Source organism: Varanus komodoensis, unplaced genomic scaffold (genome assembly GCF_004798865.1).
Source record: "Varanus komodoensis strain SLA01 unplaced genomic scaffold, ASM479886v1 scaffold32, whole genome shotgun sequence".
NCBI classification, from domain to species: domain Eukaryota; kingdom Metazoa; phylum Chordata; class Lepidosauria; order Squamata; family Varanidae; genus Varanus; species Varanus komodoensis.
The window spans coordinates 14,463,116-14,489,818 of record NW_025335798.1 but is presented as its reverse complement, the minus strand read 5'-3'; positions in this window follow the sequence as shown (position 1 = coordinate 14,489,818).

Here is a 26,703-nt window from a genome sequence, read left to right as displayed (position 1 = left end):
GGCGACTCTACACATGGACATCACCAGACGGTCAACACAGAAATCAGATTGACTATGTGCTCTGCAGCCAAAGATGGAGAAGCTCTATACAGTCAGTAAAAACTAGACCAGGAGCTGACTGTGGCTCAGATCATAGGCTTCTTGTTGCAAAATGGACTCAATTCAAGTTGCTGGTTATTACCTATAAAGCCCTAAACGTCTTGGGACCAGGATACCTAAAGGAACGGCTTTTTCCCTATATGCCCTCCCACCCTCTAAGTTCGGCAGCAGAGGCCCTCCTCCGGGAACCCTCTTTGAAAGAAGTCAGGAGACAAAGTACTCGGAGGAGGGCCTTCTCTGTGGTGGTGCCCTGACTATAAAATGCGCTCCCCAGAGAGGTCTGCCTGGCGTCGTCATTATATGTTTTTCAGTTCCAGGTCAAGACCTTTTTATTTAACCAATATTTTAAACTTAGTTAATTTTAATGCTATATTTATTTATTTAATTCATTTTAACTATGTTATTGTATACTGTCGTGGTATAGCCAATTTATTTATTTGTTTAGGATTGGTAGGTTTTAATGTATGTAAACCACCCAGAGAGCTCTCTGGGCTACTAGGCTGGTATATAAATGCAGATGATGATGATGATGATGATACTTAAATTGAAGAAAGTAAGGAAAAGCACTAGGCCACTCAGGTATGACCTAAATCATATCCCTGATGAATATACAGTAGAGGTGACAAATAGATTTAAGGAATTGGATCTGATAGACAGAGTGCCTGAAGAACTATGGACGGAGGTTCACAACATTGTACCAGAGGTAGCAACTAAAACCATCCCAAAGAAAAAGAAATGCAAGAAAGCAAAATGGCTGTCTGAGGAAGCTTTACAGATAGCTGAGGAAAGAAGAGAAGCGAAAGGCAAGGGAGAAAGGGAAAGATACACCCAATTAAATGCAGAATTCCAGAGAAGAGCTAGAAGAGATAAGAAGGCCTTCTTAAATGAACAGTGAAAAGAAATAGAAGAAACCAATAGAATAGGAAAGACTAGAGATCTCTTCAAGAAAATTGGAGATATGATAGGAATGTTTCATGCAAAGATGGGCATGATAAAGGACAAAAATGGCAGGGACCTAACAGAGGCAGAAAAAATTAAGAAGAGGTGGCAAGATTACACAGAGGAACTACACAAGAAAGAGCTTAACGTCCCTGATAACCATGATGGGGTGGTCACTGACCTGGAGCCAGACAACCTGGAATGTGAAGTCAAAAGGGTCTTAGGAAGTCTTAGCAACAACAATAGTGGAGGTGACAGTATTCCAGCTGAGCTATTCAAAATCCTAAAAGACAATGCAGTTAAAGTGCTACAGTCAATATGTCAGCAAATTTGGAAAACTCAACAGTGGCCACAAGATTGGAAAATGTCAGTTTACATTCCGATCCTAAAGAAGGGCAATGCCAGAGAATGTTCAAACTACCACACCATTGCACTCATTTCACATGTTAGCAAAGTTATGCTCAAAATCCTACAAGCTAGGCTCCAGAAGTATGTGGACCGAGAACTACCAGAACTACAGGCAGGGTTTCGAAGAGGCAGAGGAACTAGAGATCAAATTGCCAACCTGTGCTGGATCATGGAGAAAGCTTGATAGTTCCAGAAAAACATCTGCTTCATTGATGATGCTAAAGTTTTTGATTGTGTGGATCACAACAAATTGTGGCAAGTTCTTAAAGAGATGGGAGTACCAGACCATCTTATTTGTCTCTTGAGAAACCTATGTGTGGGTCAAGAAGCAACAGTGAGAACTGGACACAGAACCACTGATTGGTTCAAAATGGAGAAAGGAGTTCGGCAAGGCTGCATACTGTCACCCTGTCTATCTAACTTATACGCAGAGCACATCATGAGAAAGGCGGGGCTAGATGAATCACCAGTTGGAAGTAAGATTGCTGGGAGAAATATCAACAACCTCAGATATGCAGATGATACCACTCTAATGGCAGAAAGTGAAGCGGAACTAAAGAGCCTCTTGATGTGGGTAAAGGAGGAAAGCGCAATTGGCTTGAAGCTCAACATTAAGAAAACTAAGATCATGGTATCTGGTCCTATCACTTCCCGGCAATTAGATGGGGAAGAAATTGAGGTAGTGATAGATTTTATTTTCCTGGACTTCAAAATCACCATAGATGGGGACTGCAGCCAAGAAATTAAAAGACACTTGCTCATTGGAAGGAAAGCTACGACAAATCTAGACAGCATACTAAAAAGCAGAGACACCACTCTCCAACATAAGTGCGTATAGCAAAGGCTATGGTTTTCCCAGTTGTAATGTGGGGCTGTGAATGTTGCACCATAAGGAAGGCTGAGCACCAAAGAATTGAGGCCTTTGAATTGTAGTGCTGGAGGAGACTCCTGTGAGTCCCTTGGACAGCAAGATGATCAAACCAGTCAGTGCTAGAGGAGATCAACCCTGACTGCTCTTTAGAAGGCCAGATCCTGAAGATGAAACTCAAATACTTTGGCCACCTAACGAGAAGGAAGGATTCTCTGGAGAAAAGCCTAATGCTGGGAACAATAGATGGCAAAAGAAGAAGGGGACAGCAGAGGATGAGGTAGCTAGAGGACTCTGGGGGATGGTGGAGGATAGGAAAGCCTGGAGGAATGTTGTCCATGGGGTCACAGTGGGTCAGGCATGACTTCACGGATAACAAATTTATATCATATCACGGATAACATATATCATATTTATATCATATTATGGGTAACATATATCCATATTTGCCCTCCTGCCCCTGAGATCAGCAGCAGAGGCCCTCCTCCAGGAACCCTCCATGAAAGACATTAGGAGGCAAAGTACCCAGAGGAGCGCTTTCTCTGTGGTGGCGCCCCGCCTATGGAATGCACTCCCCAGAGAGGTCTGCCTGGCGCCGTCATTATTTGTTTTTCGGCACCAGGCTAAAACCTTTTTATTTCAACAATATTTTAATAACTTTAACATCAGCAATATAGGTTTTAATCTGGAGCCAGGGTGGATCTGGATTTTAATTGTATTATGTTTCATTTTATTTTTTTTTATTAGTGTAAGCCATCCTGAGGCTATGCAATGGGACGGCGTACAAATACTCTAAATAAATAAATAAATAAACATAATTTGTCCAGGGGTTTGAGCAAGCAAGATCAAAGCTAAAGATCATGCAGGTACTTTCTCAAATATAGGTTCTCTGAGAAGGGCAAATCAGACTTCTTTAGTTTATTGTGCATCACCAGAAAGTGGCAGAACGAAGAAAAGAAAAGCTACTAAGAAGAATGATGGTGAATGAAGGAAAGTGATAGAGGTAGCCACTTCCAAGAAGCACCAACAAGAAGAGATAGAACATAGTTTACATGAGTAAAGGTCAAAGATAAGCAGCTTCGGGAAGGGCAAAGAATAGCTGCTATAACTGCTGATTCCCATCTAGCAGCAATGCAAGCTCACACCTGGGTGCAGACAGGGGTCGAAGAGATAGGTAGGACTTCCATAAATTGCCATTATTTTGTATCCACCCTGGAGGCAGAGGGAAGACACCAATGTTGAAACGATGAAACAAGCTCAGAGGTGCACAGGAGAGATGATAATGGCGGCATTTGTATGCTGCCCCATAGCCCATAGGACTCTGGGTGACTTACAATAAAAAAGAAATAATACAAATTCAATACAAAAGACAATAATATAATCAAAGCAAAAATTAACTACAATATTAACTACAAAAGCAATGCAAAAATCAAAACAGGAATACTTAATACAATAATACAATACATAGTATAAAGCAATAATAAATACAACTATAACTGTGCAGCCCACACAATGCCCTAACCAGTACAACTGCTTTTTTCCCTTTCTTTTTCTTGTAAGCCATCCCAAGACGCTTGCAGTAGGCAACCTAGAAAAGCTTTTGATAAATAAATGAAATAAATAAAAGACATGGCCATGTTGGTCCTGCCTTGGTATCTCCTTTATGCCACAGCTACAACAGAGTATCCTAAACAAGCCCCAAATGGGCATCAAATGGACACAAATGGGCAATGCCCTTTGGCATCTGCCCTTCGGCCACCACCCAAGGTCACCACCCTTAGCAGTGTCCACAAGAAAAAGGCCTGGTCCCCTGGATAAAGGTTAATGCGAATAACAGACAAAAGAAAACTGTGTTGTGCCCAGAAAGGAATCAGATGTACCTCTGAATTCAATGAAATTTCCAAAGCTGCATACTTAACTAATTTGGAGTGAGGATTTATCTCGTTTTGGATGCTTGACTGGATTATAAGTGGAGTTCCATTTTTCCCCCCAACAAGATCTTTTCTAGCTTGTATTTTAATCAAAACATGGAGACATCCAAAGAGAGAAAGAAAGAGGTAGCATTCAAGATTGGCCTATCGGTAAAATCTTACCATTCATAAGCTGAATTAGGATAAAAGAATTTGCATCTTCCTCCTCCTTCTTGTTTTTCATTTTCTTTTCTGGTAACCACTGACATGTTTTAAAGCCATTCCTACAACACTCACACACACTGCTATTATACGCATATGTATGAATTCATCTCTCCATGTGATATCAGGCCATAACTCTTATTTTTTCATGTAATCATATTTTTATGACTTCTCCACTAAATGGGGGGAAATAGTTTGAAATAATAGTACGATCTCTAAGGCTAATCTTCACTAGAGTTTAATGCTAAATTCTTGATGTTCGCCATGGAAATCCAGGGTTAATATCCGAATAATAAATTAAATTAAACTGAAAATTCATTTTAATCCCAATGCAAGAAAGCTGAAAAGAACCATGGGTATTTTTAATTAAATGTAGGATTACCTATTTTATCATCATTTAAGATATAATGTCAATCACGGATGCACTCTGCACTGATGAAATAACAAAGCAAAATAATCCTGACAGCATTATCATTTTAGGTTGCTTAAGGACAATGCAATGCCCAATAGAATCTGCATATGAACTCCCTGATTAGTCCCTACATACGATTTGCTGAGAGCTTGTGATAAATTATCCAAATGTTGTGGTATCACATAAATATCTTTGTTATCTGATGTTTTCGATGAACAGATGGAAATATACTTCAAAAGGAACTGGGTTGAACCAAGCCCTTCTGCTCATTAAGCACTAAATTCACAGAATATATGGTGGTACTAGTAGTAGCAGCAGGAGGAGGAGGAGGAGGAGAGGGGGGATTCTTGTTAATATTATGGATGTTCTTTGACTGTATCCAAACTACTTGGAGATCCCGTGAAAGCAAGAAGATAAGAGAGTAACTAGAAAGTCTATTATCCATAGAGAAAAACCAAGAGCTGAATATATTAATTCTGAAAAGACTAGTCTTTGAAGAAAATGCTGCTAGCATTCTACTTATAAACTGTGGACAAAGATAAGGATGAAATTGATGCTCTCTTTAACCTATCTGGCTGATTCTCTTCTTCCTGATAGTGGAAGTTTGCTGTTAATGACTACAAATCTCACACTGCTATTTAAATCTCTTTTAATTTAATTTTTAAAAGGAATTGAAACATGTGATCCAATAATGCAGTGCCTGCTGTGAAGATTAGTCTTCATAAGTGCGCAGGAGCATCCCTGCTGGATCAGTCCGGAGGACTGTCTAGCTCAACATATGGTTCACGTGATGGCCAGCCACCAGTTAGGACGGGTGTGCAATGGCCCTTGTGTTCCCTGTCAATTCCTTCCTGTTTCTGATGCTGGTGATCACATGTAGTCATCATGATTGTAGCCACTGATACCCTTGGCTTCCATCAATCTGTCTAATCCCCTTTTGAAGCTATTCAAATTGGTGACTACCATTACATCTTATAGAAATGAATTCCATCATTTCACTGTGCACTATGTAAAGAAGTACTTTATTTTATTTGTCCTGAATCTCTCACCAATTAATTTCATGGGATGATCCTGGGTCTAGTATTGTGAGAGGGGACCTGAAGTCATCCCTAGCTCTATTTAGTTGCCCTTAGAATTTAACAGAAGGTTCCAAAACAGAAGGTTGACCATTTCTGTTAGTACTTACTAATGGTTATGTTGCTGAGTGTGGACATGGAAATTACCTTCCGTTCCCAAGTCAGTTCTAAAGAGTCTTTGGTGACCATGGAAAAGTTACTGTCCCCCAATCTAACCCTTTTCATGGAATTATTTGTGAGAAAATGTAGTTTATTAATGTATCTTTACAAGGTTAAGACCTTTTTATTTGATCAACATTTTAATAAGTTTTAATATTGTATTTTTACCATTATAGTTTAACCACAGCCAGAGTGGGTCGATAATTTATTTATGTTTGGTGATATTTGTATTTTATCTTTGTAAGCCGTCTTGAGGCTTTTGCAAAGGATGGCATAAAAATATCCTAAATAAATAAATAAATAAATATCTTTCCCAATCTGACTCTGGTACCCATGCTATAAGTTCATCCCAGGAGGCCTAGACTGATAAACAATATCTAGAAAACTGTAATAAAGACCCATAAAAAGAATCTTCATAATGATCATGTTTGTTTATTTATTTATTTAAACAATTTCTATGCCGCCCCATTCGCAAAAAGCCTCGGGGCGGCTTACAACATTAATAAATAAACATAAATAAACAGTTATATAATTAGACTTAAAAAACCGGAAACATCTCGACACGTACATAAAAACCCAATAAATACAATTCATAAATTAACAATTAAAATAACTTTTAAATAAAAAGCTCTTGGCTTTTTTGAACCTTTACATTAAAGAGCTTCCAAGATTCATTGTGTACCTTCACAATGTTTTTATACCTTTATTTTAGAGCAGTCTACAGATAGGTGTTAACTCTATTTGTGGGCAGAGGAAAATGGGGAAGCATTTAATCAGATTTTTTGCCACAGAAGGTGAAATTCTCCAACAATATATCAAATGTGGGAGTTGTCATGAGCAGTGCCAGTGGTGTCCTAAGATTCGTGCCAGGATAACGGTTAGGTGGAGAACTTACTAACAGAAGATGGGCACCTATAAGCCAAGCTCTCCTTTGAGCAAGACATCTGACAAGCCTCCATTGGGGTGCAGTTGGGCATTGCATGGGGCTGTAATATTTGCCACTCTGTCAGCACTCCGTAACTGAAGGGGTGTTAGACGTAATTTCTGATCTTCAGCCCTGGTCTCTGTTCCTTGTTTTTCTCTGACCTTGCCATGCATTTGCTCTTCAATGCTATTTACCTGTAGACTTCTACCTGCTTTTGGACTGCATTTTTACCACTGTGATCTCCCGGCTTCGGGCGTTATCATAGATGCAGGTGCCAATGCAGCAGCATTAGCCAAATACTGCACTACTGGCCTTAATGTTGAATAAGGTCACAACAAATGCATATAGACAAATGAATCACTTGCTCGTAACAATAGTAATTTTGTGAGTTGCTTTGCTCAAGAATTATCATAGAATCATGCAGTTGGAAGGGACCTAGCAGGCCATGGAGTCCAACTGCCCGCTCAGTGCAGGATTCACGGCACTCATCCTGATTTCAGCCCAGCCAGACCTGCATAGCCTCCAAGATTAGGCAAGGTCAGGCACTTTACATTGGCTGAGTAGCAGACACTGGGTTTGGTAAAAGTGTGCTTGGCTATTTGCTTCTTAAATTAGCTGTTTAACTAGATACATCCTCATATTTGCTTAGCAAAGAGTCAGGATTCGGTTCAGAGCAGGAAAAGAAGAGGAAGGGCAGTTTCCACTCAAAAATGGGGGAGACTGTTTGGAGAAAATGTTGCAAAATGGCACTTTTCTTAGATAGTAAGAAAAATCTGAACTTCACATAAACAACTGTTCCTACAATTTTCCACTCAGCAATACTGCCTGACCACTAATGTACAGTTTAATTAACCCATATGCAAGTGTGTGCGTGTACACATGTGTGTGTGTAGTGGTGGTGGTGGGGTGATAGCTCCACTAGGAATTCACAAGATTCGGGAGAACAGTCTGGTCCTGTTTTTCGCTATGGTGAGAAGCTTACATTCAAAGGCACACGTTGTTTAGCCTCAAGCCACCCGGTTCGATCTCAAGTGATCAAATGCACTCTGGTTGCTTTTTACTTCCATGCTCATAGTAAAGGGAGTACTACTGTAGTACTAATAGCACATTTTTCACAAATCCTATGCATGGCTACTGATAAGTAAGAGCTACTGGGTTAAGTACACCTTTCTTCCAGTTAAGTATGCACAGGATTGCAGCCTCAAAGGTTTTTCTCCTTTTAATGAGCAACTTCTATGGATTCTTTCTAGAAGAAATGTCGTATGATTTTTTGCTTAGCAGCACAGTAATATTTCTCTCCTAATACCATGAAGTGCTTGTTTTTAATCTTTTGCTCAGTGTTTAAGTGTCTAAATGCTATAGGTCCCATTAAGGGAAAGATGACAAACACAAGAAAAAGAAAACTGGCAGAGACCAGGAAGATACTAACAATGGATTTCCTCATTCTCACTTACAGCCAAGTTATAGCATGTTTACTCAGATGTAAGTCCACTGTGCCTGGTGAAACTAAGAGCAACCTTAAGAAGAGACAGAGGAGTGAAGTAATGTATTAAGCACCCCTTGTATTCATCCTGATGGATTTGTTTTTGGAAATTTCTTGAAAGCAGTGGGGAAAATTCACTCTCTCTGTCCAGGATGGTACAGCTGCTGAGCCTGCTTGGTGTAGCTTTAGATCAAGATGCTGTAGGGCTTACCCATGCCCCTGAAATGCCCTGGCCCTTACTTTCTCCTGGGAGCATCCCTAGCTGGAGTATTTCTCCTGCAAGCCTTGGGGGGCAGGGGCAGGGTTGGCAACCTCTGTAGCATTGGACCCACTCTGCCAACAGAGCTCTGCTTTGTCATATCTGGATATCTTGCAACAGACATTTGAATAGGCTGGAGTCGTTCCCTGGTTTGTTTAGTATTGCAGTATTATCTACAGGTAATTTCTTAACAAATCTTCATTTGTCTTCATCCTATCCTCCCACTGAGATGATGTCCAGCAGATCAAAAAATAGTACAACTAGAATGCACATAATAAAAACAGTATTTATAGTCTTTAAAAATTTCAATTAAAATATATGGAAAACTACAAATCATACTGATTACTTCCCAGTAGCAAGATCTGCTTAGCTTATTTTTCTACTGAAGCTAAAGTGGGAGACACTGATTATACATTCTCCATCCTTGGTCTGTAATAATAAGAAGGATGAATTATCTCTTTTGAAAACTAACAATTAAGTCATGAAATATCGAATGGCCACATTATTTTAGCAATGGGTATCACGGGAGAAATATATGAAGAAAAGTGGCAAGACAACAAAAAGCTCGTTTTATTGAAAGGACACTCTTCATTTTATTTGCCATATATTTGAATTCATCTGCTCACAGGCAGAAATTGGAGTCAGTAGTTAGTTAATTGCTGAGGCCTCCTTCAAGAGACTTTTACTCATCATGGCTGATTACATCTAGCAGAAGAGGTTGGAAACAACCGATGCTTCCTTGACAGAAAGGGGACTCCTCGATGCCTCAAAGAAGATGCTGAAGCAACTGTTTCTAAGAGAGTGCAGAGGACAGGAACTATTTCTGTCCAACTTCAAATATCCTCCACCTACAAAAGATGCTTCAGAGGGTGATGGCATTAAGTGCATATCTACACCAGGTTGGACTGGAGGTAGTAAATAGCAAGGACCTTTGACTTGTTTTTATTATGCATTAGAAATCAAATGATTACTCTACCTAAATTTTGCTGAAATGAGGGAAACATATGAGCACGTGGGTTGGGAGGATATTGGCCAGCAGTCATTTTTGTGTGTGAAAGGACTGTGATCTGGCAGTTCAAATATATTCCCAAAGTCAGCATTCATTAATTCCGATTGCCACTTGCCGCAGACTCTGATTGTTAACTCTCAGGATAACAGCAGAAGACAAAGCAGACCCCTCAATCCTGAGGTCTGTCTGCTCTCAATTTCAGCCTGCTGATCATTTCTGTCTGAATTTAGACTGCCTATGCCGTTGATCATCCTAATGAATTAACTCTTTTGAAAATAGGGAAGTATGATCCCTATTGGTTCTCCTTGGTTTCAGGGCTGTGAAGATACCAGGAATACTGAGACATGCAGTCTTCCCAGTATGGCTGATTAGTTGTCTTGGAAGTGCTCCTTTAGATGGAAACTACTTGCAAAAAATGAACAGAGCCCTCTTTTGCAACATTTTGTGCAGATGAAAGGCTGTGACAGGAGCCAAGCAACTATGCTCTGTAACAGCACTTCAGTAGATCTGTCAAAGACTGATCAATAGTTTATCAGCCTCTTGGGATGATTACTATTTTTAATCTTATTAATAGTAATTTTATTTCTGTACTACCTAATAGCCAAAGGTTTCAGGGCGGTTTACAACAACACAAACTATGCTATCTACAGACAAAGATAAAAACATTATAAAAAGTTTGGGTTGAAGACTGCTGGTGGAAGGGCCTGGTTTTGGAATGGGAACAGTCTTGGTCACCCTGTGGGATGACATCTGCTGAGAAAAGGGCTGAGCTTAGCATGACACCACCAATCTTCTTGGACCTCGTAGCAGCTTTTGGAAGCATTATCCTTCTGAGTCGATTGCCTGGGTTGGGAGTTGGAAGCATTACACAGTGGTCCTTCCATTCCTACTTTGATAGCTGATTTCAGGAGGTAGTGCCTTGTCAGCTATGCTGTGGCATTCCATGGGGCTGTAGTGTATCCTCTGTGTTGTTCAGCATCTGTGCAAAGGCACTGGGTAGAGGTATCTGGATGTGTAGGTGGAGATGCAATCAACATGTAGATGGCCTCCAGCTCTATCTCTTTTAACAAATCCAGGTGAGCTAGTGGCTCATCTGAAGCATTGCCCAGGCCTGGTAATATAGACTGGCTGAAGGCCAGTCCAGGCAAGATGGAAGTGCCGTCAGCGGGTGGGTCACCTGCCCAGCTAAGCAATGGAGGGAGTTGCACTCTCCCTAAAGAATCTGGTTGGTAGTTTCTGGGTTCTCTTCGATCCAGCATTGTAACTGGAAGCACAGACTGACTCAGTGGCACACAGTACCTTATATTAGCTTAGGATGATAAACCATCTACAAATTGATCTGAAAAAAATAGTCTAGCTCCATTTATCCATAATCTGATAACTTCAGGCCTGGGTTAATATAGTGTGTTATATGTGAGTCTGCCTTTGAAATTTGTCTGGAAATGTCCCCTGGGTGAAAATAGGGCAGCAATGTTAATGGCCAGTGGCCAGTGTGATCATATTACGCCAGTATTTTTCCATCTGCAGTGATTGTCAATCCATTTCCAGGCCTGATGCAAAATGCTGGTATTAATGTTCAAATCCCTCCAAAACTTGGAGCCAGTTATCTGAGCCATCCTCTCTTCCCTCATATGCATGGCCAAACCCTAATCTACTCTTCTCCATTTGAGAATGCTTACTTCTCAGGAAATATTTGATTATTAAAGTGAGATAGGTGGCTAACTAAGAAGCAGAATATTTTTGTTGCGACACTTTAGTTGTGGTATGAACTTACCAGAGATGCTAACTTGGGTGCATCTTCTTATTCTGTTGGGCTTTCTGGTCTTTCAGTTCCTGATGCTTAAAATCTATTACTCCACTATCCAGTGTGGCTACCTGTAACCTTCTAACTTTAAGGATTACCGACATCCAGTTGAATACAGGAGCAGTTTGGAGGCAAGGATTGTTCCATCCTTCTCCCATCCTGCAGAAAATACAGAATTTTGGCCCTCTGTGTCACTCACTTGCATAGAGGAAGGCATTTCCAGGATTCCTTCTAGCAGAGCTTCATTCCTTCCTTCCCTTACCACTGGAACACCTTCCCATCCGGTACCAGCTCTGACTTTGGAGCTACAGCTGGTGCAGAAGGAATCATGCTGACTGCAAGGCATGGGGAGGGCACTCACAGTTGGAGTCCCAGCTCCAAATTCAGAATGTGCATCCAAGGTCAGAACTGGGACTGATAGTCATGTGGCTGCCTGGACAGTGACTATCAACCACAGGGCTGTGTCCTGCAGTATTTTAAATCTAGGCTGCCCGGTTTTATATTGGGGTTTATTTTCAATATTGGTTTTGTACTGTAGCTTTATATGCTTTATCATGTTGTGTTTTATTCTTTTATTTGTTGTGAACTGCACAGAGAGATTTGGCTATTGGGCAGTAATAATAAATTACTGTAGCAATGTAATAAATACATGCATCAATGAATAAGATATGCCTTATGGTTACTGACAGATCAAAACTAAACCATGGCACTCTGCAAGCAAAGAATATAAGCAGAAACTTAAATAAAGCCACAGCTTCATCCAAATGGTCAGCTTAGTTTTTGCCGGAGGGAATGAAAGTCTTGCAGCAATTAGCAGCCATTGGTCCAGCAGCATAGATTTGTTGCGGTTTATGAGCTGAATTATGGATGATGGTAGTTGGTTGGGTTTGGGAGATAGTAGCAAGGTGGATTTTCATGTGTTGGATCTTCTGAGCAGGAAGGCATTGATTGGGGTCAGTGCTGTAGGTAATTCGCTCTCTCACTCTATATACTGACTGGAACCCATGACTCTTGAAAAGAGGCAAAGATTATCTCTGGCAATCTCTAGAACAGTGTTACAGAACCCTGAAAATAGCAAAAATACCCTGGCATTTGAGTTCTGTTTGCATTACACAGATGAATCAGTGTGTATGTGCTACTCACATTTTATGAACTTCCAGCAGAAAACATGAATGGATACTAACACTATTTTTTAATCTTATACTGTGTAATGATTTCCATTTTGGTTTATTTGATCTTTTTCTGGCTTTGATGCTTCTGCTAATTGTAGCAGAACTTCTTCATTTGTGGCACGAGTACAAGGTCATGAGCTCATGACAAGCTGAAATATGTTGCAACGTGGGTTCATTGCACAGTTGACCATGGTGCAGAAGTATTGCTCCAAGCTCCATTCTGTGGCTTCATGTTTCTTCACGCTAACAGTGGCAACTTTCCATAAGTTAGGAAAATGATGGTTTGTCATTTGAAATGCCTGAAGATGCGAGGAATACAGTGAGCATGAGACTGACTAACGATCAGGAGTATGAAAAATGCTAAATAATACATTTAGATAGAAATCTGGCAGCCTCAGCCTTCTCTTTGCCAAGTACACTGCAAGGTCTTGTTTGAAATGCAGTACCTGCAATTCAAACATATAAAATTGATAAGCCTGTAAAAGAGAGATACAAAAAATTCTTGCCGATGGTCCCAATAAATATTGGATGTATGCAGAAGCATCCGTCCCGTTGTTAAAGTTTGCTAACTGGATTCTGAAGAAAGTTCATCTTTCTTTATTTTCTCCCCTGACAGCTGATCCAATCACACTGTGTATTTGCAATTTGATTCAAGGTTAATGTAAACGAAGATAAATTCATTGCTGGATGGCTACTGGGCCGTAGGATGGGAGGCACTGCAGGCACAAGGATGCTCTGTGCCTCCCACTTGCTGTCATGCACAATTTTAAAATAACTGCACTGGTTTTTCCCCCTGTTGCTCAGAAGTGGATTAAACTTCATAGCAAGTTAAGGGGGAAATTAGGCCTGTTAAATTTCAAGAAAAAATAGGTGCAATGGGATATAGATAGATACAGGATTTTACATTTTAATCTTTTTTTAAAGCAAAGTGCTGATAACTTTTTAAATTTCTCATCACAATTTGATGAGATTTGTAGGGTTAGTTGCCTTTTTTTTTCAGGGAGCAGTCCTGCCAAGTTTCAAATGAATAGGAGCACGGCTTTTCATAGAAGAGCAATCTTTGTCTTGCAAGTGCACTGTACTGAGGTGCTTGGGCGCAGGTGGACAGCTGCCTGTTTCGATGGGAACTCAAGCTCAGATAGTGAGGAAGAGACTGTTGTGGAATCCCAGAATGTCCAAGCAGTAGGCCAAGGTCAAGGAATGTCTGAGAACATAAAGGGCAGGGGGCAGTTGGCAGTTTGGGTTGAGGAGGTCAATCCACCCAATGGGAAGATGGGGGAAGAGGAGGAGCAATTGGCAGATTGGGCTGAGGGGAGCCCTGGTCTACCAATCCATGGCAAGCAGGTGCAGACGGAGGCTGGACTTGTCTCACAGCAGGGGAGCAGGGATAGAGAGCTCAGCAGCTTGTCAAACATAACCCTTCTCCTGCTGAGGTGCTGCTGGTTGCCAGGCACCAGCCCTGGTGGGAGGTTCAATTGGTTGAAAACAGGGAAAAGCACAGGTGGGCATGATTTTGCAGTGTTCTGTTTCAGGGGTGAGATGCTGAAGGGGTTATAAAGAAGGAAGGGCATTATTAATGTTAAAGAGGCCTGTGGGTGAACTTAGAGTCATGTAACAATAAAGTCTATTGGAAACAGGAGTTACGGAGTAGTATGTTTACTCAAGGGAAGGACTTTGGCTTATGACAGTCTTGGCATTTAGAGAATATCTCAAGGAGGGGGTAGTTTCCCCCTACATCCCCTGTAGAGCAATCTTCTAAAAATGACAGCCTGAATACAGGTGGCCCTAAATAAGAAATGCAAATTCTAAAACACAAACTATTTGTTTTTGTAAGAAATTAAGTCAGTGCTGAACATTTGGAAACAAGAGTTTGTAATTCCAACATCCTGTGTACGGTTTCCTCCCTTTCTCCAGGGCTAGTGAGAGCTTGAGCAAAATAAAATATGATACCCTCTTTTGTCCTGGACTGCCCCCTATTTTTAGTACTGTTCAGTTTGTACCTGAATGTTAACGTGTCCAGTAAAATTCCAGGATTCTAAATCTCAGTGCTGCATTGGTATAAAATTTTCTGCATCTTTTCTATTGCTATGAGTAAAGATTTTTCAAAACACAGAAGTAATTTATTTAGCAAAATCAACGTTCCCTACCCTTGTTTATAGGTATCAGATACATGGAGGATTTTGCACTGTGGTGCCGTAATTCACACTGCTTCCCATCCCACTTCCCGAGCATCCCACTGTGGACTGCAGTTCTAGATACTTGTGGCTTGCATGCAAGGATGTAGATCCTCAGGAAAGTGCCAGGCACTCCGCAGAAAGCCCTTTGAGCACACAAAATAGCTGCCTCTGGAATTTGAGGAAAACATAATGATTTATTTGTCACAGAGCTGGCAATGAAATTGGCTTCCTTTTGGCTCTCCAGAGGTGGTGATGACTACTTGAATATTGATGAATACCTTTTATCCTGTTAACCAAAGAAATTTACTTATCTGACATCTAAATTCTGCTAAATACAAATACTGTTTTTAATGGACTTCAACAACGGAGCAGAACAATCCAACACTCTGGATAAGAATATGTACCAAATCAACTGGTGTATATCCCCTCTTTAGTTGCTGTTGTATCTGCTGAAAGTTATCTGTGCAGGTCTCCGTTGCACATTGATGTATATTATGTCCAAAAAAATTCAATGAGAGGAAGCATTACATAGTGGAAGCAATACAAGAACCCCTGTGGAAGAAGATCTGAAAGATAACATTTGGATAATTAGCTCTTAAAAGGAACAATGGAATGCTGCTGGCAGCTCTCCTAGAAGCTAAAATCAAGATTTCATGGTATTTACAACTAATTAATTGTACAACCAATGCTATTCAGAGAGATTTGTGGGTGTCTCTTGAATAGATGGCTGTGTTTAGAGGGGAAATCCAAGTTAGAATTTTGCATTGTAAATTAATTTGGGTATTTACAGTGTCATTTAATTTATCATCATCGCAGTAACTATGGTACATTAGGTGAGCTTACACATTTTCCTATTCTTAACAAATTGTTTCTATGTATTTCCTAGAGATTCACTTCTATGGACTTTATTTTGGGTTCCACTGACTAATTGTTTAAATAACCCAACCATCTGGAGCAGAGTATGAAGCAAGGAGGGTTGCATGGGTAACATGAAATCCAATTCTATTGGAGGAGGATACCCTTAACCTTTTAGCTATGCCTGCCAGTGGAGCGTCACATTTTTGCTCCTTAAGATTCTCCTACAGGAAGTGTCATCTACTGAGACAAATGGAAAGGTCTTACCCGTTGTAGCGCCATCTTCGTGTTATTGACTCCAATATCATTCCCAGATGCTTGGGATATTGCAGACCCAAAAAACAATGTCATCTATAGCTGATTGTATTTGTTTCAATGAATGCCACCCACCAGTCTTTTCTGATAACAGGTGGTTGTTCTTACTTTGTCTGAACCACAAAATAAGGTCTACTTTAAGTGAGTCAGTATAGAAATACTGTGACAAATAAAATGGCATTCACAATGATCTGTGAAAGAGGACATGGTATTCTGAAGGCACTACAGTGAGGCGCCAAAGCTGTTCATCCTGACAAGTGCAAGACAATTCGCATCACACTGAAGTGGTGCTGATCCAGCCAGGGCAAGAAGCACGATAACAAATCCAAGGCTGGACAAGGAAGGATGGAGCATAGCCAGCCAATGGCAACTTCAAGAACCTCACTATCTTCCCTATAACAGTGTCTTTAAACTAATACCATCTTTAGGAGGCATCATCCCTTGATGAAGCAAAGGGAGCTTGAACATGGAACATTCCCACAAATCTTCACATTCTAAAACAGCTGTTAGTTGCTTTTCTCTTGTTTGACTTATGGTTTCTAAGCATGATTCTTGGTGTCCTGAACTTGAATTTATACCATGCTACTTTCCCACTAAATGCACTCTTTTCTTTTCTTATTCTATAAGGAAGACTTGAGTATTTATTGGTACAATCTGGAAAACCATGGTGATTGGCACAATTGCACAAGCATTCTGGTTCCGTTCATATTTAGGCATGTGCAGCTGGGCAGACAGACGATGACTTTGCCCTTCCATCCTCCCCATGACAGCCATTCCAGCATCCTGGAAATAGTCATGGAAAACCCGAGGTGTTGAACGGGGTAAGCACTGGTATGAAACTGGCTGAAGTCACCTTCTGAGCATGAGTCCATTTATCATCAGAAAGCAGCTACTGAATCCAACTCAGTGTATGGACTTTAAAGTCCTACAAGGAGAGCAATCATACTAACAGGCTGCCCTTCATACGTAGATACAGTCAGAAATCAGAGAGCTGGTGTGGTGTGATGCTTAGATTCTTGGACTTGAACTCAGGAGCTCCAGGTTCTAGTCCCCACTTGGCCATGAAGCTCAGTGAGTGACCTGAGGCTGGTTGCTGGCTCTCAGCCAGACCTACCCCACAAGGTTGTGTTGTGAAGGATAAATGTGGAGAAGGAGGTCTACATGACCCGCCTTGGCTTCCTTGCAAGAGAAAAAAAATGTAGGACATAAATAACAATGAACTAAACTAGGGCCAAGCCACTGCAGAACAGGATTGAACCTATTCAAGAGGAATATGTAGAATGCAAAGTGTTGAAGATGAGGATGATAACTGAATAAGGGGGAGGCTGAGAAAAGGCAGTAAGTTACTGCGGTGATACAGATGTGGGTTGAATTCAGCATAAAGCAGAGCACAACCGAGGCACAGTACTCAGAGGAATTGGTGACCACCTCAACAGCTGCCTTTTCCTGCTTTCTTTTATAACCTAAAAGCCTGAATTGCATGCATTGGGCATTTGTTTCAGGGGGTATTGACAGAGTCTAAATTCCAAGAGAGAGCAAGTCTAAGAAAAAAGGACTGATTCCCAGCAGGCTACATAAATGGTGGTGGTGGTGAGAGCTGAGGAAAGGCTCCATATTATTAAGATGACAGGCTTAATGCATAAGCAGAGATGTCCAAACCACAACTATGCCACCACTGATAATTTCTTCTTGTGTCTCTCATCTGGTAAAAATGAGAAATTACTCTTCATTAAGCAAGAGTAATGGTCAATGGATGGGAGGAAGGAATGATCCTGAAGCTGTTGCATCAGCAGGACCTCAAAGATTTGCACTGAGACATCAAAGCTGCTCACTTGCATCTCTGGTAACCTCAGTGATATCCATCCTCTGGGGAGATGCAGAGTATCCAGCAGAGGAACTAAGCATTCACTTGGGAGAGTTAAAATGCCCCAGAGCAGCTTCTAAGTGGTGTCAGGGGGTGGCTGGAAGGGGCATGATACAAAGATCTTGCTGGAGCAAAGCAGGCCTGGAACTGGCCAGCGCCTGGGTGGAAGACTGCTGGGAATCCCATGCACATCACTTTGAGTTCCATTAAGGGAGAAAAGTGGGAAATAAAGGAAACGTAATAAAATAAATGTGACCCATAGAAGTAATGCTGCAGAACCTACTATTGCTGTAGCTACCTCCAATGTGCATGTCACATTCTGGAGGACAGAACTGTGATATGAGCTTTAAAATATCACAAGGCCCCAGATGTCTGCTTGAAAGAGAAACTGTCTAGAAGCCGAATCATAAACTCTCTAGTTCTGTAAACTCAAGCTGGAAGTCTCATTAGGATGAGATTAGACATCCCTTTTTCACCTCTTCAGCACAATCAGAGAATGAATAGCTCCCCTGGCAGCATTTAGGGCAGCAGGAACCATCTTAATGATGCTAACGCTGAGCATCCTACTCTTCTTTAAATAAATCTGACAAGGGATGCAGAGAACATCGCTTCCAGTGTGTGTGTGTGTGTGTGTGTGTGTGTATGAGAGAGACTGGGGCAGAGCTCTCCTTCAGTAGCTGCTAAAGACCCCAAAGTGATGCCCCAAGCATCTAGCTGAAAGCTTTAGATCAGGCAAGAAAAATGTACAGATTTTTACAATGTACAAAAAAAAGAACACTGTACAGATGTTCTTGCTCGGTTCTGTTTTCTTCCTTGGCAGCTGCTTTAAAAACAAACAAACAAACAACAAACAAAAAAATTCAATAGGGAACCCACAGAACATAAAGTAGTGTCCATGGCTAAAATGAGAAGCATTTCACTCATCTTAATGCCATTCTCTGCTCTTGTTTTCTTTCGTGTTTCTGTTGTCCTCTGCCTCTCAATGCTTGCACTGAATACTGATGAGATGATGCTCATTACAGCTCCCTGGGAAAACTTCCTCAAGAATCTGACATTTCCCTTAGCCTGCTGCTATCTGGTTTTTCCTATAGCATACATTTGAGTCAGGCCACTGTGGAATTCCTGTGAGATCTTAAATTAATGTAAGGGGCTCATTCCAGATCTATGCTGGATCAGCTGGCAGGCTGAAGTGGACTTTTCATTCCTTCTTTCCTGTGGCAGTTCCTCCAGCCCACAGAGAATGATCACTCAACCCTGATAAATGGGGTAAACAGGGATGTAAGGAAAGGATAATCCCCTCCAAATCAGGCAGAAATGTTCTCTGCGAGTGGAACCTTTCCTCTCATGGTTTCTTGGTTCCAACCTACCATTCACCTAGAACCAAATGTATAATTGCAAAAGTCCTTACCCTTTTTGCACTACCGAAGTATTTCAGGATATAGGCTTGCTTGCTTGGTTTGTTTAAAATATTTATATCCCGTCCTGTACACAAAACATTTCAGGGCAGCTTGTGCCCTATGCTGCCCTATGTCCTTGCACTGTGCTGACTTGCCTGTCTTCACAGCTACATCTAGATTCTTACAGGGATCGATGGAAATTGCCTTGGGTCCTCAGCTGCTTGTGGTTTTACCTCATTACCTGCTGCTGAATACACTCTCTCTGTATATACACACACACACACACACACACACTCATGTGTGCGCCCGTGTGTGCGCCCGTGTGTGTGTACTTTTGGGACACATCATGAGAAGGCAAGATTCACTGGAGAAGCCCATCATCCTAGGGAAATTTGAAGGCAGAAGAAGAGGAAGACCAAATATAATATGGATTGTCTCCATAAAGGAATCCACAGCCCCGCATTTTATAAGAGCTAATCAGGGCTGACACGGAGAGGACATTTTGGAAGGCTTTCATTTATGCGACTGTCATATGTTAGAGATAACTTGAAGGCACATAACAACAAATATCAGCCTTCTCTACGTGGTTTGAGATCCATCAAAAAGGAATGCTAAGAGATTGACCACCTCCTGGTTACCTTCCCACCCATGACTGCTAAAGCGCAAATGTGCTGGTTCACATCTGTACCACCACAGTAATGGTACTGTAGGATTCAAAGAACTTGTGTTTTATCAGTGAAGCAGAACGTTTTTATGAGGACTTCTACCAAGTGAACTTCAAAACACCAGAGGAGACCACGGGCCACTTAGGGAGCTGTCAGATAGTGGGTTTCAAGTAGGTAGGAATGTGGAGGAATCCGTATTGGGGGTGGGAAGCTGGCGCCTTTCCTGGGCTCAGCTCCTCAGACCCCAGTCCACTTCGTTGTGAGTCTGGATTCCTAGTGAGCACAGCCAATGTTCATGGGGCCATCTTCAAGAATCAAGCTCCACACTTCAAGCAGCATCCCTCCTCAGCACCACGTGCAGCAGCCATTAGTTCCGCTGCACCTGAGGAGGAAAAGGGACCCTGCTTGGGCAGTGGCCATCCAGGCTGCACTCCTGGAGAGCCCTGTGCAACCACTGCACAAGTCACATTCCTCTTCTGTCTCACCAGTCTTTGTGGTGCTGCACCAGATGTGGAAGAAGGCTGCCAGTAGCACAACTGGGTTTCTGAGAATATTCATGGACATTCCCTCAGCTCGGTTAACTTTGCAGGACAAGACTAATGTGAAAGGAGATCTCCAGTTGCCAGAGTGATAAATTCCTGTGAGTTTCATCCCAAACCTAGTTCCCAGCAGTATCAGTTAGAAGGCACCATGCAATGATTCCATGCTTCCTTCCTTAACCAGTTTTCTGTGGGAAATGGTGAAGGTCCATCAGCACATGGCTAAATTATATATTGTTTGATTAATATATGCTTGCAGATTGATAACCTTCCCTGCATCACTCCCCCTGCCATGAAGTTCCATATCACTGCAACAGCTGTATGTCCGCAACGAGGGCATTATTTTGTTCCTCACAATCTTTTCCATGAATTTTTGCTGTGCCAAATGAGTAGCTGTTCCAGGAGAGTCATCCATACAACACACAGAGGCAGCACTGGATTGTGCTTGGCCATAACTTCAGTAGTTACAGCTTACAGTTGCTGTGGCACATGGAAGGATCCCTTAATGACACAGCCTGCCTGAAGTCCATCCCCCGCACCCACCATGCAGGACGGTCCTTTAGCAGGGGAAGCTTTAGCTGGAACATAGGTAAATTCTGCCCTGGTGTGAGCCATTTGCACGGCTCCTGCTCCCCTCGAAGTGGTGCCAGCATACAGTTCCAGGCTGGGTGGCAGCCCCGTGGGTTCACCACCAGGCACCACCCTCTAAGTTGCATCCAGCCCAATGCCTTCCACCTACAGGCTTGTGACAATTCTACCTGGCCATTAAAGTTCTTGCCAATTTGCACGGCTGCTAGAAAAGCCAAAACCCCAAGAGGAAGGTCCATCAGCCTCTCCAGGTAACATTCCCCCCATCCCCATCAAGAAGCAGTTGACTGATGTCTACAGCATTGGACCCATGCTCAGAGAGTGGGTGGGCTGAGCGAATCCACAGCAGTCAGCCAGGGACAGAGGCCAAGCAACAGCGGCTGAGTGAGTACTCAACCTGACTTGAACTGAGGGAAGGGTGCTGGTGGGAAACTGTGTGAGCAAAGCCAGGCCTGCCTTCTCTTTACCACCACAGCCACCCATGCTTTGGCACAAACCAGAGCCCCTATAGTAGCACAGTTCATTAATAAGGGGTTTTTACAGTTTATATTAACTCCAATGAACTTTCCCCCAGCATACTTGCTAAACTTCGGTATTCTCACATGTAGGCATGCAATCATTTCTGCCATGGCAGCTATTTCTGGCTTGTATCTTCCACCTTTTCACTGCTTGCCCAGCTACTTAACAGTGGTTTCCTTTCTTAAACAAGGTTGAATACTCACTTCAGGAAGTAAAAGTTCTACATTATGTAGCAGAGGATGGATAATGTTCTATTTTCTCTGCACCATTATACTGCTATCCCAGGGAATCAGTTTTCCTTTTAAATAATCATAAACTGTGTCACACCTCTACACCACACAAGTCACATTTTTTCATGCTATCATAACTTCCCCACCAAAGTCTGTTGGACCTATAATAACACCTCCATCATTAAAAGCATTTTAATGTCTCCAGCATAAAACACCTTTTATTGCAAAGTAATGGATGCTTCCGATAAGCACTGGAGGTTCATAGGAAATGTGGAACCGAACTGTTTCCACACTTTTGAAAATTAAAGCCCTGGGAAAATTAAAGCACTAGGAAGGTAGGTGGCAGACCAAAATCAAGCACTCATGCATATTAATCACTTGGTAATTGTAGCATCAAGTGGTGGTTTGCTTGCGCATTTAGATCATCACCTATTTAACTGCACTGGCGAAAGCTGCACATGCCTTTGTGTCATCTTTGACACTCATTTCCAATTTCAAGTCAGTTCGTTGCTTCTCAATAAAGCAAAAATGCACAACTATCCACATAAAATAGCGTTGTGCTGTGTAATCATATTGTAACAGCACCCAGGTTGTTTGTGCAAATATTATGACACATCATATTAGCAGGCCAAGTTGTGGGGCACTGGCCCATTCGCAAAGGGTTGCCACGCTGCTTCCTTCTCCCTTGACTCGTGTATGATAAACTATATCAGCGACCTCTGCTGGGAGAGGTAGTGCCTGAGGCGTGGCCTGCTTTCCATTCACCAGTCCCGATTGTCTGCGTCATGGGTTTCATGCCCCTTTCAGCCAAGGGCCCGTTTCGATTTCAGAGAAGCTCCGGGGGAGGGCGCAGGAGGACAGGCAGGCAGGCAGCCAAAGAGGCAAGGTCAAAGTAGTCAGGCCAAAATGCACAAAAGGCCAGAATGTGTCAGTTTAAAGTTCTTACTGTCATCAACTAAGGAAAACATTTTAGCCATTTAGGATGAGATAAAATGTGTGTGTGTGGAAGTGTGTGTGTGTGTGTGGGGGGGGAGGAATGTGCTGCTGCAAATGACCCAGAAAGCTTCAGCTGTTGAGCAGTATAGAAGGAAGGCAGGCAGGCAGGCAAAGGTTTCCTGGGAAAACATCAAAGGTGAGGGATGCGGGGGAGCGAAGCCATATGCCGGGGAAATCACTATCTGGGGAACCCCAGGAGGATGCAGCTGGGTCCAAGGCAAGCTGGATTTGATCTACAGGCCGGAGATTCGACACCCGCCTAATGATTGCTAGTCCTGCCAGGGTTAGCCGATTGTACAACGGACAGGGGATCCGGGCAGGGGGTCAAGTGCTTCACCAGGGCTTGGGAGATCTAGTCATGAGGCTCACTGGGTAACAAGTCACTGACCTCACTCTAACGCACCTCACAGGGTTGTTATGAGGATAAATTAGGAGGAAGTGGTTATATAAACCACACTGGGACCCCCTCAGGAAGGAAAAAGGTAGGGTATAATAATGTGATGATGATGATGATGATGATGATGATGATGATGCTAATGATGATGATGATAGTAATAGTAACAATAATACCTTGTGAGAAGGGATTGTGCAAATTCAGGAACATGCAACTCCATGCATTTTGTATTTTTTGTACCCTTCATGTAGAGCTGGCATGAACATATTCAGCAAAATGAGAAATGTTCAATAGAAAAGGCAATTGATAGATTAATAGATTGATTACCTGCTAGCTGGACACAACATGGGGATATAAATAACCAAAGACACAATTTGGCAAAGATAGACTGAACCTCTTTAATGAGAGATATCCATTCATTACACCCATGGACGGCCACATGCTCATTAAATCTATTTATTTAATTTCTCTGCTACCCATTATTCAAGACAACTCTCTGGGCGGTTTACAGAATTAAAGAGGGAAACTGATTATTATTATTTTTGCAAACGGTTATGGGTGATGAAATGTTTTGATGGCATGCCAGGAGTGCTGTTTTGAAAATGAACACTGAAAGTTGAGTGAAATAGATCATTTCATCGTACCTTCCTCTGAAAGGATAATTCCATGTAACAACTGTAAAAATGCATGTTTCATTTTGATGTATGCATCTTTAAAAAACTCAATTGAATATTTAAGAAGAAGGACTTGCCTAAGTAATGCATGTATATAAATGCAATATTCATTGAGTGTAAAAGAAAATTGTAACAGAATGGAGAAAGCAATCACATCAATTTGTTTCTTTTGATAAATTTATATCCAAGAAGTTATTAGATTCATAAAGCTACAAATGTTCCCTCCTGTGAATTTAATAATTATTCTATCAACCACAATATTATTAGCTATCATATAATGGGTTCAATGAATAAATGTGCACTAGTATTGAAAGTGAAAGTTCAGGCATTTGCTATGAACGAGAACCCTTTTGGGGCCAATGCTGTGATTCCTGGGGCTGGCAAGCAAATACTGGGGAGAGATTTTCAATTATCACTGGGCTGGTTAACATTCTGCACAACCATATAAATCAACATGATGGCGCAGAGATCCTGATATGGTCCTCACTATAATGAGATAAGGATTTGATCCAGGAAAGACATGTATAGAATAAGGGAGAATGGACTTTGATGGGAATAGAAAAGGCTTCTCCATCTCTACCCTACTCTGCCGATCATACAGATAGAGCATCACAGGGCTTTTCCTTGAGAAGGAGGAGTCCCATTTGGTGTGGTGGCCTTCCTGGCTCCCACACAGACAGGGAGGCTTTATCTTATGCTGCCTTAGAAAGGGATTACACTACAGCCCTAAAATGTACCTCTGTTGACTCCTGCCCTGACCAATATTTTGTATTTATTTCTTAGAATTCTATCCCACCTTAAAACAAACAAACAAACCTCAAAGCGGCTTCCATCATTCTCCTCTGCTACTCTCAATCTTATCCCCACAACAACAACCCTGTGAGTAGGTTGGACTGAGAGTCTGTGACTGGCCCAAAGTCACCCAGTGAATTCCATGGCCGAGTGGGGACTAGAACCCAGATCGCCTGAGTCCCAGTCCCGCTCTCTCAAGCACTACACCACACATTCTCTTGCCACATCTCTAACATCTGGATATCTGAAAAAAGGTGTCTATGTGCACATCCAGCCATAGGTTTGCCACGCACTCTGTGTAACTGGGGCTCCCAGTCTCATGAAGAGCTTCGCCACAAACAGCTGCACACAAAAGGTCCTGTTTTCAGAGGGCGTGAGAAATCTGCGGGAAATGGGATGCCCAACACTGGGCATGGTCTTCCTTCAGCTCCATATAGCTGCTAAGCTAAACACATGGAAGTGACTCTAGGTACAGTTCTCAAGTACATGTCCCCTTTTCCCTCTGGAAAAAAAATCTGCCAGAAATAGGTTCATATTGAAACTTGTTTTATAGGGAAGCCAGAGATATGGAGATCTAAGCTTCTGCAGCTAAAACAATAGAAGAAATGTACTGGGCATAAATTTAGAACATTTATGGAAGGTGAACATTTATGGAATGTGGAAGGTGAGTTAATTCTAGTACCCAATGAATTCCTGCCTACTCATTCAGCTAGAGAACTGAGGATCTGCTCTTCTCAGAGTCATTTCACGTATTTCAATATTTTTATGTTGCTGAGGAGGAATGATGAGTTGAATATATCTGGCAACTGAAATATTTTTATGCAGGAGTTTTTGCTGGTAGTGGTGGTGCTATCACCATCCGTGTGCACACAGCTGTACAGGGTGCAAGAAGAAAGCTCCTTGCCCCACAGAGCTTACATGTGACACAGAGGAAGCAACAGAGCAACAGAGGAAGAGGAAGAGGAGGCAAGGAAGTTAGTAAATGCTCTACAACAACGTGTTGTCAGGAGAATGGCACATGCAAATTTGCACCTGACAGACTCATTCCATATACTGAGTTATGTAGTCCCACATTATATATATTGGAAAGTCCATGTGTTTCACTTAGTGATTTAGGGCTACCTAGCTGCATTATCTTCCTAATGCCAGCTTATGGGAAAACTGGCCTGTACTCTCTACATTTCAGATTGTGATTATTTCACATATAATTTATGAAAGATCCATTTCATGATTTATCTTGTGCATGTCTAAAACCTGGCTCTAGAGTTAATAGCATTAGAGATTTCTCAGTCCTTTGCTGATTAAACTTGTTAGCTAGACCTATATCTGTATGAGCTGGGTATACAAATATATTTTGCATGTACAGGTTACATCTGTTGACATATGGGCCTAACCACCATATGTGTGAAATTACCAAGTTGTGCAGTCTATATTTCTCAGGAGTAACATAAGAAGTGTATACACACCAAATCAATGTTGGTGGTGAACAAGCCAACCAAGGCCCAAATTAAACTCTGTGCTTGTTTTGGTGAGATAGGATTTTCTGATAACATCTTGCTTGTGTGGGAAAGCCAACTGAGAGCAATAAAGGAGTATTGGATGTGAAAAGTCTAGTTTCAAATGAAAAATAAACCTCAAAGCTCACTGGATGATCTTTGGTACCTTGGCTTATCCATATATTCAGAACATTTATACATTGTTTTTTAAGTGAAGTTCTCAGAACATCGTAAATGAATCCAAAGAATAAAATTTCTAACAGATCACACAAAACAAAGCAGAAATACAAGATTGGCATAATCTAAAACTATGGAATCCAAAACAAGGCCAGCAAGAACTTCCACCATTGCTCTGGTCACCTAAGAACATTTTCACCTGGTGCTTACAAGAAAACAAAAATGGTACAAACTGAAACAGGGAATTCCAAAAGGTGGGATATCACAGCTGAAGATGTCA